General features: G+C 46.1%; 1 long non-coding RNA gene across 1 annotated transcript; it reads right to left on the bottom strand.

Annotated features, from left to right (window-relative positions):
• Positions 1–2,284: 2,284 nt before the first annotated feature.
• LOC143956470 (uncharacterized) lies at positions 2,285–10,991 on the bottom strand. The gene is made up of 3 exons (XR_013269928.1): positions 5,775–10,991; positions 4,392–5,725; positions 2,285–4,247 (listed from the first exon to the last, which is right to left on the bottom strand). It is a non-coding gene; the product is annotated as an uncharacterized LOC143956470 (long non-coding RNA).
• Between the last annotated feature and the right edge of the window lie 1,523 nt (positions 10,992–12,514).

Raw genomic sequence — 12,514 nt, 5'->3', positions numbered from 1 at the left:
GAAGTAAACCCTGATGAGTGTTACTTCCTCTTTCATTCCCTGCAAAGGTAAAGTATAATGGACTACTATGCATCGCATCGCATCGCATCCCATAGTAGTCCATTATGTGTCACTTACCTGACACAGGAGCCAGCGAAGTCACCGCTGTCCCCTGTAGTCCGGCGCATCCATCTTCTCGGTGGGTCTCGCTGCTCCGCCGCTGTCATTCGGCGAAGCCGCGATGACGTCACTCCCGTGCATGCGCACGGGAGCCGCCACGTGCTGCATATTCGCCGTTGACGGTGCCGCGCTCAGTGCACGCCGCTGTCTACGGCGCATGCAGCGGTGCCTGTCTTTCGGCAAATATCTCCTAAACCGTGTAGGTTTAGGAGATATTTCTTGGACCTACAGGTAAGTCTTAATCTAGGCTTACCTGTAGGTCAAAGTGGTTTGTAAGCGTTTACTACCACTTTAAACTACCAATACTAAAAAGTAATTTCATGATTTTGAATGTCTAATCAGTATGTGAACACCACCATGTTGTATCTTCCAGGGGGTTCTTGATAAAAGTAATAGAGTGGATGTGATGGGGTGGAGGGCTAGACCTCCTGTATATCAGTGGTTTTTATTACTGTGTATCCAACGAGAAGATCTCACGTCATTTCCTTCCTCGGTGACCACCCGATGCCAGGACAGGAAATGAGGGGAAATATGCCTAGGAATCACAGACAGCAATAATAAACACAGAGAAGCGACCCCCCCCCCCCCCCCCCCCCATAACAATTCTAATTCATTAAAACATTTGTGTGCACCGAGGTATAAGGAGTTTAAATACTGCCTAAGTTCCGAATGGCTGAAGTCCAGTAATAACCCCCCCCCCCCCCCCATCCTCATACATTGGATACCTTCAACCCCAACCAATAACAACACCAAACAATCACACTAATCATCATTAAGTCAGATTTTTTTTATTCATTTAGGAGCTTTCATCATTGAAAATTACAAAATATTTCATAAATGCATTCTTCTTTTTTTTCCCAAAAAATGGAAATGTCACAGTTAGAAGAATAGACAAATTTTAAAGGTGACGGGATGAAGAAAAAGGGCAGCAGCAAAATCTGGGATGAGGATGAAACCAACCTTCAAGGGGGAAGAAAAAGAAAGAAAAACACCAAAAACTAAAATGTACAATGCACCTGCATCAATCTCATCCATGCGCAGAAATCGGGGGATGTGCTCCGCCGGCGGGGCGAGGTCAGTCCGCTCTTTTTTTTCTTTTTTCTTTTTTTTCATTGTTTTTCAAATGAAGGAAATGCTGTTTGCTGTGTTTAAAGGATAAGTGCACTTTTAAAACTCATTAGCTCATTGAATAAATTCAGGTAAATGATTATCAGGCAGAATTTATATCATGCCAACAGTTTGCGCAGCGCTTTACAACATGAAATCAAGCATGTTTGCAGATTTGGCCAATGTCCTTATCCCTTTCCTTACAGTTCCAAAGAGCGGTCATCAAGGACCCGCCTGGTCTATATATCCTCCTTATCCTTACATTAGTCCTACACACGCATGTGTTAAAGAAGGCTCCCGTGGACTGTTAGCGTCTAAAGGCTCACTGCACCTGGACAGAGGCCGGCTCTGGGGACGCTGTCTTCTGCAGCTCCGCCCACTTCCTCTCATTTCCCGTCTGTAGAAGTTCCCAGAGGGCATGTAATGTTTGGAAATAATTTTATGGCTCCTAGCATTGAAGTAACCAGGTATGAGGAGCAATATAACATTATTATATCACAGAGGTGGACATATCCTCCTTCCCAAATCTTTGTAGAAGTCTGGTCTATTGAGTGATTGGTGCAGGAGGGGGCGCCCTAATTTCTAAACTGTGCTTCCTTCTTCTCTGTGCTATTAAAGTGGTTGTAAACCCTTACAAACCACTGTGACCTACAGGAAAGCCTAGATTAAGGCTTACCTGTAGGTCCAAGCAATATCTCCTAAACCTATATGGTTTAGGAGATATTTGCCCGAAAACGGGCACCGCTGTCTACGGCGCATGCGCCGTAGACAGCGGCGCGCAGGCGCACTGAACGCGGCAGTTCCAAAAATGGAGCTGCCGCATTTGTCGACTCCCGTGCGCATGCGCGGGAGTGACGTCATCGCGGCTTCGCCGAATGACAGCGGCGGAGCTGCGAGACGCCACCAGCAAGATGGATGCGGCGGACTACAGGGGACAGCGCGACTTCGCTGGCTCCTGTGTCAGGTAAGTGACACATAATGGGCTACTATGCGATGCGATGCGATGCATAGTAGTCCATTATGCTTTACCTTTGCAGGGAAAAAAAAAAGGAAGTAAACTCATCAGGGTTTACTTCCTCTTTAACACTGGATTAGGTTTGCTTGACTTACGTGTAACTTCAACGCACATCAAAATCCAGCCAGTCTTATTATACACTCACCTCCATACCCTTCTGGTTTGTGAAGGTCCAAATGAACCATTAAAATAGGGTTCCTCCAGAGATTGCTGGGGGTTCCTTAAGCTATGGCTGGTTGACCTCCTATTTGATGTTGCCTGCATAATTCCGTGGGGCAACTCCCCATGGCATAGCCAGTTGCATGACACCAATAATCTTTTTAGCTGTCTCTAAGGGTAGAACTCTGACCACCACTATAAGGGGAGCATTCTTCTTAAAATAAGGGACATTTTTATACTGGCTCCCAAAAGAATTGGTTTTAGCGGGAGTTCCCAATGACCTGAAAATTATTTTAAGGGTTCCTCTGAAGTAAAAAGCTGGACAACTAGCCGTGCCACGCTTCCTCTCAGTGCAGGAATATTCTTTATGGACTGTTCTGGGATTGACACCCGGTGAAAAGAAATGAAAACAAACTTTGGAAACCTCCAGGGGTCTCCAGTATAAAAAATAAATAAAAATCCTTGTCCTCCTATCATGGTGAAATAGGTAATGACATTTCTATAGCCACATCTAGCACTGAATTAACTGGACTAACTCGTAACTAAGGTCTACAATGACCACATACACCATATGGCCTAAAGCTAGTGCAGCCCTGACCTTCACACCTATGTGAACATGTTACACACTCCATTCCAAAACTATAGGCATTAATAGGGACTCCCCCCGTCCTTATAGCTACAACATCCTCCACTCTTCTGGGAAGGCTTCCTACAAGATTTTGGAGGGTGTCTGTGGGAATTTAGTCCATTTGTGAGGACAGGTACTGATGTTGGATGAGAAGACGTGGCTCATAATCCTTGTTCAGATTCATCCCAATGGTGGTCAATAGGGATGAGGTCAGGGCTCTGTGCAGGACACTTGAGTTCCTCCACACCAAACTGGTCACTGGGAGGGGGAGGGGGGGGTACAGCCATGGTGGAACAGAAAAGGATCTTCACCAAAGTGTTAACACAAGGTTGGAAGAGCACAATTGTCTACAATGTCTATAACTTGGAGGAATGCCCACATAGGTGTAATAGTCTAATAGTCAGGTGTCCAATACTTTTGGTCATATAGCGTACCTGCTGCTCTCTTGTTCAATCTCTGATCTGAAGTTGTGTCGGGGAGGAGAGGAGTGGTGTCAGTTTTTTGAGTGGGAAGGGAGATGGCTTTGCTGGGATGTATAGAGGTGTAAGAAAGGATTGACACAAAGATTTGTTGGCGAGATGTCCTGAAAACGGACACCAAATCTCTCAAATTGTCAGTTCGGAGGGGTCAATCAACAGGGGGGTCATAGCATTTTTCGCAAGTAAAATAGAACAGGAAATTTATGAATGAAGACCATGATATCATTCATCTTCCAATGCTTCCTCACACTGGCACCAACCATCCCTTTAGTACATTCATCAGTAAGGACCCCCACAATACTCACATTCGATATTTTGTGGGTATTGTACATCGGGCATGGCATTTTACCTGGAGGCTGTCCTAGAGCAGAGTTTTAATCTCGGGGTACGGAGGTGAGTGTATTCGTTTTTTAGGACTGAGTGCTTGCTGGAGTTGACCTTCACAACGTCAGACCAACTTAAAAACGACTGAAAAAAATCTTCAAAAGCTTCCTAGAAACTCACCAAGATGCCAACATATGTGACCACTTCTAAGATCCCAACTGTCCCCCATAATGCCCCATGACTTGCCTAAAGGCCTTTGACTGGTTGGTTCCCAGTATGTATTATCTTTGCTTTGGAGTCCTGGAAAGCTCTACCAAGCTGGTGATTCTAATAAATTTGGGTTGACTTGTCCTTGTGGTCCTTTCACAAAGTTCACCTAGAACAGTGATGGCGAACCTTGGCACCCCAGATGTTTTGGAACTACATTTCCCATGATGCTCAGCTACACTGCAGAGTACATGAGCATCATGGGAAATGTAGTTCCAAAACATCTGGGGTGCCAAGGTTCGCCATCACTGACCTAGAACATTGTTCTCCTTCAACAGCATTTCAGCTAAAGCTTTTTACTCCATTCAGAACTCCAATACTTAACCCTGAAGCCTAATGAACACGAGCGCCCCAATGAAGGCTTGTTTAAAGCGGACATTTAGTCTGGTTATATTTTGCCTTCCCTGGTTTCCCCCTCATTAAAATGCTGAAAAAATGTTTACATTAAATCTATCTGTTTTCATTCCATAACCTATTTTAGATCCAGTGATGTCATCACCGGGTCTCTGTGCTTCTCTTTGCAATGCAGGCAGATCATGGCTGGTAGGGGGCTGTACATAGCTTCCTGGAAATATCGCAGCCCCACCCCCCACCCCCCACCTTAGTACTCATCTCCAGAGTCCTCAGTCCTGATGCAAGCAGTGGGAGGAGTTATGGAAATATCACAATGCTTTGATGGGTGGGTGTCAGTCTGGAGGAGTGGGCGGTCCTAGGCAGGCTGTGTTTGCATAGGTAACGCCCACATGTGATACTGAACCTCCATGATTGACAGAACTGAAATCTAATGAATGAAAGGGGTGGGGCCAGGGACAGTCAGGCTGGGGAGAAAGGGGCTATGATCCGGCCCTTGGGGCACTATTTTATCCCCTGATACCTAAAATGGGGGATAATTCTCCCCAATGACAACCAACAATGGCATCCAATGATGGGGTACAATTCCTGCCAGTGACACCAACGATGGGGAACAATTACTCTACTGAAACAAACAATGGGGCATTATTTTCTCTCACTGATGTTGGGACCTTTTCTACTCCCAATGGCCACAGTCCAGCCCCCTAAAGTCTGAAAGACCGTAAACTGGCCCTTTCTTTTAGAAAGTTTGGAGACTCATGTATTAGATGATGCTGGATGTCCTCCAGACAGGAAATGGGGCGGGACTCTATCTGACTTTCTGCAGCTTCTAATGCACATTGTGAGAAGCTCAGAGTGTTCAGTGAAATCAGAGGAAGCCGTTTCAGTCCAGGAGAGGAGCCGCTACAACTGTGCAAGACTGAAGGAGAGGCCGGAACCTTTACTTACTTGGAATATTTCTTTTAATGGCTCCATTTAACATATAATGTTTTATGGAGGTTATTATGAAAAAACAGAGCAGTTTACCACTGCAGCACCTTTGACAGACTGAAGGGTGCATCTCCCAATCTTTCTGGTCTTCCATAGTGCATCTCTGACCTGGATGTACCAGTACATCGGCTCACCAGCAATTTAAACCCAGCAAAACTGCATCATTAGGATGTGATCGGGTGCCCATGTACATGGTCCTTAGATGTGACCTCGCCCTCCAGTGATTGAGTGCCCATGTGCATGGCCCTTAGACTTGACATCGCCCTCCAGTGATCGGGTGCCCGTGTACATGGACCTTGCCCTCCAGTGATCAGGTGCCCGTGTACATGGACCTTAGACGTGACCTCATCCTCCAGTGATTGGGTGCCCATGTATACGGACCTTAGACTTGACCTTGCCCTCAAGTGATTGGGAACCCATGTACATGGACCTTAGACGTGACTTTGCCCTCCAGTGATTGGGTGCCAGTGTACATGGACCTTAGACTTGACCTCACCCTCCAGTGATTGGGTGCCCATGTATACGGACCTTAGACTTGACCTTGCCCTCAAGTGATTGGGAACCCATGTACATGGACCTTAGATGTGACCTGGCCCTATACTGATTGGGTGCCCGTGTACATGGATCTTAGACGTGACCTCGCCCTCCAGTGATTGGGTGCTCTTTTACATAGACTTAAGATGGGACTTTGCCCTCCAGTGATCGGGTGTCCATGTGCATGGACCTTAGACAGGACTTCGCCCTCAAGTGATTGGGTATCCTTGTACATGGACCTTGTATGTGACCTTGCCTTGTAGGGGGTATTCTCGCCACGTTATGGAAAGGAGCCGAGCTTCAGTCATACTTTCCAGTCCTCATATTTGATGAAGACTTTTCATTTGTATGTAGATGAGGGATGGTGGGATTGTCCACCACAGTGAGAAGGTATTCGGTTGTGTAATTCTGTCTCTACTTTGAATTTTGAGGTTCACTTTATTTTCTAAAATGAATAATGGTGGAAGGTTTTAGCTGTGAAAATAAAGAACAGTGGAGTGCACCTCCAGCCCAAACGTTTTGAGTCAGTTATGGATTGGGAAACCTGCTGTCTTTTTTTTTCCTGTGTCCCATTGGGGAGATTTTCTTCTACATCTTGTCACAAAAAAAGCAAGGAGGAGAAATGTCCTCTCAGGGGTCCTTCCTGAAAAATGTTCCCCTCACCTCCCATTCTGGGGACCAAAGGAGAGTTTTAGATTTCTCATTACTCTGACCGTAGAGCTGAAACCCAGAGATGTTTTTATTCATTTTATACTATCATCCGACAGTCTGGTGTGGTGTAAGCATCGAATATTGGGCCAGCTGCCTCCACACATCAGGGGATTTCCGTTATCACTCTGGGTTGTGATGGGGATGGGAGGAATCTAGAATGGAAGCACCAGAGTGTGATATTCAAGTCCAGATACAAGTTCTTTCCCATGCCTGGTTTGTTGGAGGTAGACAGGCTCTGTAGTAAGGGTATTGTTGGGTCAATGTGGGTTTGCTTAGCATCCATCAGCAGATGGTTCTAGTAGGGCTACTATGCTGAGCAGACCCACAACATTGTCTAAACACCCAACAGTACCCTTACTACCGAGTCCATGTACATTGTTACCCCAGCATTTCTCATCCCTGATAAATGTCAGTTGTCCCATGTACTGGTATGAAGAAGTCTCCTGTTCTCTTTGCATTGCTTCCTTTGTGTGAAATACCCGATGATCCTGCCAGTCCCTCTGCTTTCTATTTTAAACTGACCACGCCAGGACATGGAAGCACATGCATCCCAGCGTGGTCAGTTTGCTTCTTTGCATTATACTTGGGAGCACCGTCTGCCTGTAAGGGTTCACATATACTTTAAATTTCGATGTATTACATGAAACATATTGGATTTGCAAAGAGTCTGTTATTGGAATAAACTTTTATCTGGACTCGAATATCACACTGTGGCACTTCACGGTGACATGGAGGACCAATAGAGTAAACCTCCAGAGCAGGGACACAGAGCAGTAAAAACCTGACAGAGGTACTAATCCTTCCCCAATCCATCCAAAAACTACAAAAGAGATACTTTAAGAACCTCAGTTGGTAAAAAAAGACGCAATAAATCCTTGCTGCAACGTAGTAGAATACCCCCTGAGCGTTGTGAACACATCACCCATGCAATGCTCCATCTCTAATCCAAGAAAACAGAATCAGCGGAATGAATAGAAAATGTTTGACTCTTGTCCTGCTTCTCACATTTCTCACCGTTCCAAAATGTCTGAAGGGGAAACGTATTCCTGAGAAGAGTGAACATTTTAAGCAAGGCGCCAGTGTGCATTAAATCCGCAGAGCGTCCTCCATGGCGGATCCATCGTCTTGACAGACAGGAAATCATCTGTAGATTTTTTTTTTCCCATTTAGAAACACGTTTTTAAAAACACAATCCTCATAGAAAATAAAAAGAGTCCAACTTGCTGCTTTCATTGGAGAATGCAAAATACGACACTAGTAAGGACAGTTCATGCGTTATTACCAATATAAATGCAAGCCTATAGAAAAAAAATCCTCTCAACAAATCGCCCCTCTTGTAAGGTAGCCATGAGGAGCCCCCCTCTGTGCCACCCCTACGATCAACCACCCTGGTTTAGGAAGCTGGGCATAGTTGGTGATACGTTTAGGCTGAAAACATTTCACTGATTCCCGGGAAGCACCGCAGCGTAGACGACGTTCTTAATTTGGTTGCAGATAGTGGTGGGGCCCCGCGGTACGACATGTGCAGCTACGACAGTCACAGTTATAAATTTGCAAATTTATTCAAATATATACAGTGCAATTTTTTTTTGTTTTAATGTACACTTTTTAACCCCTTACTGACCAGCTCCTATAACTTCACATCCTCATTCCCACACTGGGGCTTAGATCTATGCTACGTTTATAAAATGCCCGTGCCCCTGCACTCACATTCACACTTCAGTATAACGGCTGTGAGCAAGCGGTTGCTATGCATGTGACCACAGTCATGGTGGGTGGAGCCTAAGGATTCTAGAAGACATGAGATGATAGCTGGATGTCAGTATTGTCCAGGGGGGGCAGTAAATGTAGTGCCAGCTGACCGCTCTTGGTCAGTGGGGGAGGGACGGACATGGTTAGAAAATCTGTTTTGAGATAGGTAGTGCATTCAGCATCTGCCTGCACTGGTCTCCTACTCTGCTCTCCGTCAACAAACTCGCATTCTAAAATTCTGAATGGGAAATTCCTCCAACCTGCCTATTCCACTCCACAAAAGTTGATCTAACCCCTCACTGGGTGACATTTAGTTTAATGAAGGACTGTGAATCAAATAATTGCCCCTTTTTCCCCCAGAGAACACTGTTTTTACCTTTATTTCAGTGACACTGATCTCCTCCAACCTTTTCCAGCCTCTTCCTATCCCCATGTCAACATTGGCTGCACATCATTGTTGGAGATCAGCTTCCTGAAGGTGACAACAGTGGACCACACCTGCACAAAGTGTGTCATTCGCAGCCATTTGCCTCCATGGGGTGTGTAGATGGCCATTCACTTGCCCAAATGCCTCAACATTGGGTCTCTGCTTGTTCACATTGATTGGCCCGTATCCCGTTTTCATTCAAAGCAGCATAAAGAGTTACCCGCCTTCCCACACTGGTGACTACTATGTAGAGATCCAGACTATGGGGTCACCTAAGAAAGGGTAATTCTTGGCTCTGCTCTGTGACTACAATGTAGAGATTCAAAATATGGGGTCACCTAAGGAAGGGTCTATCTTGGCTCTGCTCTGTAACTATGATGTAGATATCCAGACTATGGGGTCACCTAAGGAAGGGTCATTCTTGGCTTTGCTCTGTGACTACAATGTAGAGTTCCAGACTATCGGGTCACCTAAGGAAGGGTCATTCTTGGCTTTGCTCTGTGACTACAATGTAGAGTTCCAGACTATCGGGTCACCTAAGGAAGGGTCATTCTTGGCTCTGCTCTGTGACTACAATGTAGAGATTCAGACTATGGGGTCACCTAAGGAAGGGTCATTCTTGGCTCTGCTCTGTGATGACGATGTAGAGATCCAGACTATGGGGTCACCTAAAGAAGGGTCAATCTTGGCTCTGTCCTGTGACTATGATGTAGATATCCAGACTATGGGGTCACCTAAGGAAGGGTCATTCTTGGCTCGGCTCTGTGACTATGATGTAGAGATGCAGAATTTGGGGTCACCTAAAGAAGGGTCATTCTTGGCTCTGCTCTGTGACTACAATGTAGATATCCAGACTATGGGGTCACCTAAGGAAGGGTCATTCTTGGCTCGGCTCTGTGACTATGATGTAGAGATCCAGACTATGGGGTCACCTAAAGAAGGGTCATTCTTGGCTCTGCTCCCCTTTCCGGTACTGCATGATGGGACAAGATCTCCTTCATAAAACCTGAATCAACCCATTTCCCTCTCCTGAACACTTCAGTCTAAAGGGAATCTTTAATTTCATTTATGCAACTGAACTCAATCAGCTTAAAGAGAACCAGTCATTGTTGGGCTGATGCAAGAATACAAATGGTTGTACAAAAGGCAAAGACCCTTTGTTCTCCCAACACTCAATGGAGCACTGCTCGTGTGCATTTGCCGCTATGGTGTGGTAAAAAGTCAGGTGTGTTACTGCATGGAAGTCTAGGGAGCTCCACTGAAATAAATGGGCATCACTCTAATCGTATTCACAATGCTCCGCCATGCATATAGGGAGGAAGTCAGCCTGAAGAAATAGACTTGTGTGTCATCGGGAAAGGTTTGATTTTTGCCCTCTTATTTAGCTTTACATTCTCTGAGCTTGGCTCTTCAGCGTGGCAGGCAAGGGTCAGAGGGCACCAGAACTTTGGAAATTACTGTTCTGTCTACTTTGTGACCACAAATACAACATTAAACACATATAGGACTTCTACGGGTGGCCTAACCTTTATACACTGTACACCACCGGTAACACCTCAACCTTCTCATTTCTGTTCCTCTATAACAGCCTTTCTCAACACAGCCTTGAAATAGTTGTCCGGTCTCAGGGAACCCCTGCTAAAAATTAGAACACTACAACTCATGATACATTAGTGTGATGGTCATTGGGAAGAATGGTCCTTACACTTGTGGTCAATGGGAAGAATGGTCCTTACACTTGTGGTCATTGGGAAGAATGGTCCTTACACTTGTGGTCATTGGGAAGAATGGTCCTTACACTTGTGGTCATTGGGAAGAATGGTCCTTACACTTGTGGTCATTGAGAAGAATGGTCCTCACACTTGTGGTCAGTGGGAAGAATGGTCCTTACACTTGTGGTCATTGGGAAGAATGGTCCTTACACTTGTGGTCAGTAGGAAGAATGGTCCTTACACTTGTGGTCATTGGGAAGAATGGTCCTTACACTTGTGGTCATTGGGAAGAATGGTCCTTACACTTGTGGTCATTGGGAAGAATGGTCCTTACACTTGTGGTCAGTGGGAAGAATGGTCCTCACACTTGTGGTCATTGGGAAGAATGGTCCTTACACTTGTGGTCAGTGGGAAGAATGGTCCTTACACTTGTGGTCATTGGGAAGAATGGTCCTTACACTTGTGGTCAGTGGGAAGAATGGTCCTCACACTTGTGGTCATTGGGAAGAATGGTCCTTACACTTGTGGTCAGTGGGAAGAATGGTCCTTACACTTGTGGTCATTGGGAAGAATGGTCCTTACACTTGTGGTCAGTAGGAAGAATGGTCCTTACACTTGTGGTCAGTAGGAAGAATGGTCCTTACACTTGTGGTCATTGGGAAGAATTACCTCCTTACAGATAGCTAAAAAGATCAATGGTGTCAGTGGGAACTTATCCGAGAGGCAGAAATTGCCCAATGCTGAAGGAACCCCTACAACCTCTGGAGGAACCCTGGTTGAGAAACACTGCTCTATAAGATTGTTCTTCAGATCCATTAAAATACATAACACTTAGGCAAAAGACGGCCCGTTAATGGACATACAACAGTAGATATTACAGTACATGCTCGTAATGGTCTCACAGGCAACCCTTGTGCTTCCCACCCTTCAGCCAATGGCTCATCTCTTCATCATTTCTGAACAGGGTGTTTTCCAAAGTCCTACTTGGTGATAAGATCAGGGGGTTTCAGCAGCTATTACACAACACGTTTAATGGGCTTTACAGGTCCCACTTCTTCAGGTTCTGTAAGAAAGAAAGTAATAATGTTGCCCCTCTGCTATCCCAGGCCAGTCAACTACCCGTGGGGAAGAGACTCATGATAATTATACAACAACCTTAAGTCATGTGGCAGAATCGTATGTCCCTATGCCTGAGTGAGACCGAGCCACCAGAGGATATGTGCTTAAGGGCATTCCAACCTGAAGCAGTGGGACCTGTATCCAGACACTGACACCAATGATGGGGCACCATTCCTCCCACTGACACCAATGATGGGGCGCTATTCCTCCCACTGATACCAATGATGGGGCGCTATTCCTCCCACTGATACCAATGATGGGGCACCATTCCTCCCACTGACACCAATGATGGGGCACCATTCCTCCCACTGCCACCAATGACTGGGCACCATTCCTCCCACTGACACCAATGACGGGGCACCATTCCTCCCACTGACACCAATGATGGGGCACCATTCCTCCCACTGACACCAATGACTGGGCACCATTCCTCCCACCGACACCAATGATGGGGCGCCATTCCTCCCTCTGACACCAATGACGGGGCGCCATTCCTCCCACTGACACCAATGACTGGGCACCATTCCTCCCACTGACACCAATGATGGGGCGCCATTCCTCCCACTGACACCAATGATGGGGCACTATTCCCCCCACTGACACCAATGATGGGGCACCATTCCTCTCACTGACACCAATGATGGGGCACTATTCCCCCCACTGACACCAATGATGGGGCACTATTCCCCCCACTGACACAAATGGTGCAATTTTGTTTTGCTCTCACTGATGCTGAGATATTTTCTACCCTCACTGACCACAATCTTGCCCCCCCCCCCC

This window comes from Lithobates pipiens, unplaced genomic scaffold (genome assembly GCF_037356315.1).
Source record: "Lithobates pipiens isolate NorthernLeopardFrog02 unplaced genomic scaffold, aLitPip1_a1.2 Scaffold_37, whole genome shotgun sequence".
In the NCBI taxonomy this organism is placed as follows: domain Eukaryota; kingdom Metazoa; phylum Chordata; class Amphibia; order Anura; family Ranidae; genus Lithobates; species Lithobates pipiens.
Note: the sequence above shows the minus strand (reverse complement) of the source record. Positions and strands in the feature narration are given on the sequence as shown.